This window comes from Tyto alba, unplaced genomic scaffold, assembly GCF_018691265.1.
Source record: "Tyto alba isolate M040663 unplaced genomic scaffold, T.alba_DEE_v4.0 Super-Scaffold_7, whole genome shotgun sequence".
Lineage (NCBI taxonomy): Eukaryota > Metazoa > Chordata > Aves > Strigiformes > Tytonidae > Tyto > Tyto alba.
The window spans coordinates 42,624,543-42,633,014 of NW_024881328.1; the positions used below are offsets into that span (position 1 = coordinate 42,624,543).

At 51.9% G+C, this 8,472-nt stretch overlaps 1 long non-coding RNA gene across 1 annotated transcript in view; it reads right to left on the bottom strand.

The window, feature by feature from the left end:
* Positions 1 to 680: 680 nt before the first annotated feature.
* The window catches only part of LOC116965201, a 12,658-nt gene continuing 4,866 nt past the window's right edge, over positions 681 to 8,472 (bottom strand). Inside the window, exon 2 of the long non-coding RNA XR_004409202.2 lies at positions 681 to 3,993. This is a non-coding gene — a long non-coding RNA (uncharacterized LOC116965201). The remainder of the gene's footprint in view (positions 3,994 to 8,472) is intronic.

Consider the following 8,472-nt stretch of genomic DNA (forward strand, 5'->3'; position numbering starts at 1 on the left):
TCCTTGATGTGTCAGAAGTACTGCAAAGCATGGGGCAGCCAACACCCAGCTGGGACCGACCCTAACCTGGCAGACTTGGTCTGGTTACTTAAGCAAATGAGGCTTTTGGGATTAACGAGGCATGTATCTGTCTGGTTGTTTCCTTTCCCCTGCCCTCCCGATAACTTCTGAGCCCATTCCTTGTTTGCAGACTAACCTAAATGAGAGCAGTCATCTCGGAGAGATTAAGTTTCTGAAAGTTTCTTGAAAATGCTCCGGCAGATGGATGGGCGCCCTTAAGGCATGCGGAGCCGGGGGGGGCTGGCTGCAGCCTGAGCCCAGCCCAGCTTACCCCAGCATGGCAAAAGCCACCCGCTGAGGAAACGGGAGCCCACCAAGGGCTTGCAGGATGCTCAGAGCAATGTGGGGGGAGGAGGTGGCCCACCGATACCTCATCCCAGCCACGCTGATGCTTCCATGTGATGCCAAACCATGCGTCACGGTTAACAAGCCGGGAACCGCAGCCCGATGCCGGTGAGAATTTTAGTCCATATGATCCACCCGTGGGAGTTTCCTCACCTCAAGTCTCCTGGAGCTGGAGAGACCCCAGGGACACCTATGGGGTCGTTGCTTTGAGCTGCCATCCCTCCCAAGCCTTGCACATCCCTCAATGGAGAGAGGGAAAGGGAAAAAACCCAAACTCCTAAGCACCATAAAGATTTTATTATAAACAAACCTCCAACAGCACGTTGCGAGCCAGGATGATTAACATTCCTTAACGAAGAAGGTGGGGGTGGAGCAGGAGCTGGGGGAGGGGAGACACAACACCCTTCTGCGGGTCCCACCTTCCCACCTAATCCCCCCTGTTGCCATCTGGCAGATTTACTGGCCCCGGTAACGTCGCTCCCACTGATATAATGAGGAATTGCAGGCTGTGCTATATTTCCTCATGAATTTACCTTCCCTGCCAGAAAAGTTCAGGGCTGGGTCAGTCTTTTATATATATATTCATGTATATAATATATATATACATATATAAACATATATATTTTTTTCTTTTTTCCAAGCGATTTCCACCTTTCCCCATCTAAGGACCCATTCATCCTCATCTTCCCTACTCACAGGGGTTTTTTTAACTCTTTGACTGGGTTGGGTTAAAGAAAATAATTGAAGGACCAAAGCCCACAGCCAACCCCTCCAGGGTGGGCATGCTCCACGGTGCTGCTTTCCACGGGTGCTGGGGGGGCTATGGCAGACAACCTGCACCACAGGACCACCGAGCCGGGTGGCCAGCTTGCCCTCACCCCGCTTCCAGCTGGGGAATGCTAATTCAATCAAGCTCAGCCCTGGCTGAAAGGGCTGAAAAGAAGAGGCGGGTGGTTTGGACTTCAAACGGTCCTGTCCCTCCTCCCCCACCGCAGGCATGGACTGCCTTCACAGGGTCACGATCAGAAAGGGATGTGCACCGGCATCCTAAATCACTGGTCTCCAAGCTTCTGCGGCACTGATTTATCTCATGCCTACATGCACCGCCCCGTCTCGAGGCAGGATGCTGAGAAGCAGAGGTGGGAGGTTTAGAGGGGTACCCATCACCACACACCTGTCTCTCCTCCCAGGGATGGGTCCACGTTAGTGCTGGAGAAGGGGCAGCCTCTGGGGACCAGCCGCGACAGGGACCTCAGAGGAATGAAACCACAGCAGAAAAAAAGAAAAATCATCTGCTCCGAGCCAGGTATGGACTTGGTCCCCACCACTGCTGCCTGTGCTCGGAGCTGTGCTTGCTGCTGGGAAGAGAGGGGGAGAAATGAGTTTTTCTCTCTCTGTTGAGATGATGGGATGAGGACACAGCTGCCCCGGGCAGACAACAAGCACTGAACCCCCTGAGCACAAAGTGACAAAATGCCTTCGAGCAGCTGCGTGTTGCACAACCTGAGCCCTGGCACTGGTGCTCTTTCATCTCCGGCTCAGATGCGTGGCTTTGCAGTCCCATTTCATCCGTCTCATAGGAGAAAATCACACACAAACAGGTGGAAATCCCTTTTTCCCTCATCCCATATTCAAACCGTGTATCCCTCCTTCAGCTTTGCTGCACCTACCTCAAATCTTCCTTCCTTTTGCAAACACATTTCCCTTGAAGCTGCAATTGTTTTTTGGAGAAGCAACTGTCCCGGCCAAGAGTTCAGGAAATAACCACATCCCATGGATTAAAACCCACCTGAAGAGCAGAGCTGCATTCTCTGGACGGCACCAGGCTGCTAAACCCAGCAGCACGTGTGCAGGGATGGGCTCGGCTTCATTGTTCACATCCCTCCTGCACAAAGCATGGCCATGGCCAAGCTGTCCTCCTGCAGTAAGAGGCCACCAAGCCCTTTCTTTTAGGACAAGAAGCCCTAAAATGCATTTCTAGGTGAATTTTGTAATGAAGAAAGGCTCCTAGAGCTACCACTTTTGAAGGACTCTCTTTTTTTGTTTAGCTAGAAGTCTGGCAGGAGCTGGCAGTACAGGCATCTCTCCTGCTGCCTAGAGGTTTTAGAATGTTGATTCTGGGCACAGACTGTGGAGGAACATGTCACCTCCTGCTGATTAAGGGTTTCCTGGGTCCTTTCTGTAGATCACCCTGTTTTATAACCAAGAATTGCTGTTCTGCAAGGAAGGCAGTCAAAATCTGGGAGAAGGTGAAGCCCACGCACACACAGGCAGGCACTTGAGGCCGGGTATCCAGGGTAGCTCCCACCCTACCCCAGGGTGCAAGGGGGTCCAGACGGCCTCACGTAGCCCTGTTTCATATGACCCAGGGGCTCATGGAAAATTTCAGATGTAATACCCACGGGTTTCCTCTCTGCCTGCTCAGACTGAACTGTACCGGCCCGCTGAAGGGATGCACACTTTACCCACAGGACCTTCCCATGGGAAAACAGGTTGTCTGGACACAGAGAGGTTTTTGAACCTGAATTTCAGCAGTCTTCCTCTTTTAGCTCTCAAGGAAAAGCAAGACTGTCATGACTGCCAAATGGCAGTGGCTTCACAAGGGCGCTGGTTTCCCGTGACTGGTGTTAGAGGAACCCTTACTGGCTGGTATCTTCCAGCCCTGCCTACTAAACTCTTTCCTATCAGCTTTACACCAGAGGTGATTTGGAGCCGCAACTTTGTGTTGTGGCCTGTGCCAGGGAGATGGCTCGCTTTCCCTCCTTGCAGCTGGGAGACCTGGTGGAGCCGGTCTGAAGAGACTCCTTCACCTAGGAGGAACGGCAACCACCAGCACCTCTTTTCCTCAGCTGAGGCAACGCGGCCGGGCCGTCTGCATCCTGCTCCTTGAGGCACCCCGAATAGCCCCACACCCCCTGCCAATCCAAACTGCGAGGAGGACCTCCGTCCCATCACCAGTTCGACCTTGAACGCGTGGCCAAGACGCACCGAAGTGGAGGTTTTCAGCATCCCAAGGAGAAGCAGCGTGTCCCCGGTACGGAGCTTTGGTACCACCAGAAAATCCTGAGAGAGGGATGAAGGATGCCTGTCACAGCTCTGGTAAAGCGGGGGTAAGGCAGGAGAGCTGAGGAACAGGACAGGGACGTGCCCTCTCAGCGGCAGGAGGGGAAATGAGAGACTTGCGTTTCTGGCTGATCCCATGCTGGCCCGTATTTTCATGAACACATTTTTCAACCGCGGAAACCTGGATCGCACCCTTTAGGAGGGGAAGGAAAGGACTTGCTGTACTCGAGGCACTCCAGCTCCTTCATGAGAGGGGTTGTCAGGCCGTTTTTAAGACGCTCTTGTTAAATACGAGGCTGTTGCCCCGAAAGAACTACCGGAGCCTTTGCCTCTCCTAACACCGTCCCCAAACAAGCCACACACCTTCTCACCAGCGGCTGTCTCTAAGCTGCCTTTTTCCCACAGTTTCAGAGTTTTACGGTCAGCATTCCTCATTTTCCATGTCATTAATCTCCGTGGGCCCCGGCTCCAAGCAGGCTGGAAGCCAAATCCTGCCAGACAGGTTCCAAGTGAAATCCAAGTTGTCTGGAAAAGAAGAAAATTCACCTAAAAATTTGAAAAGCACGTGAACTGTATACTGGCTCTCACCAACTGCCCAACAGGGCAAGTGTGAGGCTGCTCAAGCCAACAGATGGTTTTGGCGGCAGTCAATGTGCCTTTTCCCTTTCCACTTGACTTTTCCAGCAACCTTGGAATATGAAGGGTTTGTTTGAGTATTGAATCTTATCTTTGATTTTGCCCAAGATAAAAAAACAAACCAAAAAATAAACAAACGAACCCAACCAAAACTGGGAGATTATTTTTAAGTTTCTCAAGAAATATTTTCTTGCTTTGATAGCCGCCATTGTGCACTGTCAGCCAATGCATTTTTCACAGCATTTTTGCAGTGATTTTTAATTTCCTCTGTTTGGCGTTTGAGCTGCTCTGCTCTGAAACTCCAATTTCCCAAGGTCCCAAAGCTGAGGATGAGTCAGGCAAAACCCCTTTCAGACAGGGGCAAGGGGAAAAAAGAAACTTGTCCTGAGGCAGGACAGGGGAGATGAGGCAAGAGCAAAAACTCTCTTACCTGGACATCTCCAGAGGTGTCCTACTGCCTTCAACACCAGCCCTCTTCCCAATTTCTGCGGGTTGCCCATGCAATTTGTCTCTGTTCAACATTGACCTTCAATTCTCCTGCAAGCTGCCGGTGACTTGCAGCTTGCTTTTTTTTTTTTTTTTTTTATTTTTTTTTTTTTAGCAATTACTCTACATTTGAGATATTTAGACAGGAGGTCTGCCTGTTTTTGGGAGGTCATTTGCTCTCAGAGTCGTCTCCGCAGCATCTTCACGCCGATGGGGTGGCCCTCAGAGTTTTGGAGTGGGCTTTGCTCCGACAGCCTGGCTGGCAACGCCCGCTCCCCTTGGGCGAGGGCTGTGCGAGCTACCTGCCAGCCGCCCTGCCAGTGAACTCAGAAAAAAAAAAAAAAAAAAAAATCAAGGCGCCGTCTTTCTTGTCTAAGGGGAGGTTGGGAGCCACGAAGTTGCGTGTTTGTGTGTTATTTTCCTCCCTCCAGAAACACATGCCAGCACGGTTTAACTAGAGGAGCTGCGTGGCGCTGCACCAGGAATAAATTGCTAAACAGACCAGCAGCACCAGCACGTTAAGCCGGGATCCTTAGGAACAAGGGCTCTGACAGCCCGTGGCGTGATCCATCGTGCCTCCGCGCCAGCTCTCTCAGAGAGTGAATCCGAGATGTGCTTCGGAGGAGCCCTAATGAAATCTGCAGATACTTTACCGCTCTGGTTGGATTGCTCTTCCTTCCCTCCCCCCTCCAAACCTCTTCAAAACAGAGCTTGGAAGCAGTCTGGGATACTTAAGTCCTAAGTCCTGCCTTTCTCGACTCACAAAGGGAACCAAAAGGAATTGTTTTGAAATAACAGTGCAAATCAAATTACCCGTCGCAGATAAGGGGGAGAGAGGTCAAATATGAAAAGGCTTTAGATGAAAGAAGAATTAGCCTGCAACCCGCAAGGAATAACTCAATTCAAGTCTCATTTTCAGCACCCCCAGAATCTGGCGCAACAGAGGTCCCTAATGAAGCCCAACAGATAAACCTGGCCAAGCCAATTTGTTATACCGCCGAACACAGAGCCATTTCACCAACCACATGCTAAGCATCAGCCGTCCCCTACAACGGGAAAAGTATATCAACATATTAGAAGCCATCATCAATCAGCCCAGAGGAAACCAAGCAGCCCTGATCAGGTTCCAGCCAGAGCTATGGGAAGCCACTCTGTGGTTTGAGTTTGCAGATATTCGGCAGCATCGTGCGCACCTCCTCTTCCTCCTCCTCCTCCTCCTCCTCCTCCTCCTCCTCCTCCTCCTCCTCCTCCTCCTCCTCCTCCTCCTCCTCCTCCTCCTCCTCCTCCTCCTCCTCCTCCTCCTCCTCCTCCTCCTCCTCCTCCTCCTCCTCCTCCTGCCAAGCTGCATCCCTGGGAGGTGGGCTTGGGGACCTGGCTGCCCCAGCCTGCAGACATCCCCGTGGCACCGGGGCTGAAAAGAGCTGGGGTTGGAAGGGGGGGGGGTGTGGGTGGCTTTGCAGCCCCTCTCCCCTTGGCTGCACCAGCGCTCACCCGGCGCTCCCCAGGCTTGGCAGGGTTATTGATGGGCTTGGGACACGCCCGGGGCTCTCTCGGCGGAGCAGTTCCACCGTCTCCGCTTCAACTTTCCTCCCCTTTCACCGAAAAAAAAAAAGTTCTCTCCACCTTTCCCAAAGACATATTTTATCCCCGCTTTGGTCGCAATCTTCCTTCTCCCGGAGCTCAGAGAAAAACAATTTGAGACCAGACCCAGCGCAGCCCTACCAAGGCTGGGCTTGGCTTGGAAGCCAGGCGGGGACCCTCATCAGCGCCGAGACCCACCTCCTGGATAAACAGGCTCCAGAAATTCCTGTCGCTCACCACCGAATGAACCCAGCCAGCTAAAAGGCGGTTGCTAAGCTTGAGCTGGCTGTATTATTCACGGGGATTGGGGAGGATTTCAGAAATTGCTCTTTACAGTGGGGAAGGAGTGCTTTTACTTTTTTTTTTTTCCTCCCCCCCCCCCCCCCCCCCCCCCCTTTTCCTTCTTCAAACTAAACCATGCAACTGAAGACTGAAATTCTGAAAGCTTGCTCAAGGATCCTGGCCATTTAATTACCTTTAAAGCACAGAAATTGCTCCCCATTCCCTTCCTGATTTAACAGGAAACAGGTCTCCTGTTCCTGCAGGCCTTCTGAAACTGTTGACCGTTTGATAATCGTGCCTTGATAGTGCACAAGTACAAATGCATGATGCTGTCCATACCCACACCCCCCTAAGCACAGTAAAAAATGCTTATTTATTTTTTTCTCCAAATTGCATTGCATTTGCAGAGTCCAAACATTTCCCCCTTGGAGCAGGGGAATGAATTGATGAAAAAATAGATGAAAACAACTCAGAAGACCCATAATAAAGCAGATGAAGAGCACCTGTGTGTGGCTGGCGCACACCAAGGCTCTGTCTGTGTTATCAGAGCTGGACAGGAAGAAATCTCCCCACCGCTGGCATGCATGCAGTGCAGGAGTGAACTTTTGGGGTGGTTTTGTTTATCCCCCCCAGCACACTCCATTCAGAGGAGCAGCAGCCTGGCCAGGTAGGGAGGCCCTGCAGTAGGGAAGCAACGTGTGCCACCACCTTTTTTCAGGACCTGTCCCGCTGCATCCTGTTATTGCTAGTGGGGCATTTGATGTGCTTTAAATGTGGAGAGGGAAGGGAGGTTCGCTTTTACCCGGGGGGTGTTTCTTGCGTGGAGGCTGGGAGATGCAAAGCAGAAGCAATGGCTCGGCCAGGAGGGCAGCCCCGAGCTGCTGCAGCCAGCCGAGACCGGGGCCTCACTGCAGGCAGCCTTGCTCCTCCCCGTGCTCATCCTCCGGGCCCTGCTTCATCTCCAGCCCCATCTGTTTTCCTTTCAGAGATAAAAATCTGTTTGGTTTTTTTTTTTTGGTTTTTCTTTTTTTTTTTTTTTTTAAGCTGGAATCATGCAGCGTGCTGCCCACTCCTCCGGGAGGGGCTGCCCAGGATGCTCAGGGCCCAGCTCCCCGTGCAGGTGACCGGGATGGCCAACATCGTGATTCCCCCCCGTTCCCCCCCCAGCCCTGAACCAAACCCCACGGTTTTTTAGAAGCAAAGCGCACGTCGGCCGCGTGCTGCTGCCCAGAGCCGGGGGACCCACGGGGGGTGATGCCAGCCCCGCACCGCTGCTGCCGTGGCCGCTGTGCCCCCCTCAGGATGGTCCCAGAGGAGAAGCCGGTCCCGTGGCTGCAGCTGGGGTTGTTTCTGCTCTAGCCCCTAGTTTTTTGGGCACTCTCAGGTTTGGGTAGCGTAAGAGAGTTCAAGAAACAAATCCAAGCCCTGTGCAACCTCCTCCCTGGTGTCTTCCCAGACTTCCACGTCATTATAATCACACAGAAATCCCATGGTCCAACCCGATAAGACCCTCAGTAAACACAGAGATGATCCCTTTTTGCTCAGAGTCTGTAATAAGTTCTTCTAGATTTGCTTCGTCCCTGCTGAAGCCTTTCATTAGCACAGCCTGTGAGACACTATTTGCTCAGCCATGATATATGAATATATTCTCAGTCCTTGGCAGGAACTCTTTTTGCTAAGTTATGCTGTTGTAAAAAAGGCAGACTGTGACTTCCCCACAACCTATAATTTGCCTTTTAATCACTTTCACAATTATTAAAATATCTGTTATACTGTGACCAGCATTGCAGAGCCCTCCGGAGGAGCCCTGGTTTTCATGTACCTCCAGAGATTTCCTCCCCGTTGCTGTTCCCTGAGCAGCTCCCACAGGAGCAGCTTTCCATTCAGAGATGGCCTGCCATCGCCTTCTTTCTTCACAGCTTTTCCTTCCTCCCTTCTGCTTTGCAACACTCTTCAGCCAAGCCTTTGCAGCTCAACGCCCTTGGCCCTTTCACTTATTAAACTGTCTTTATCTTGACC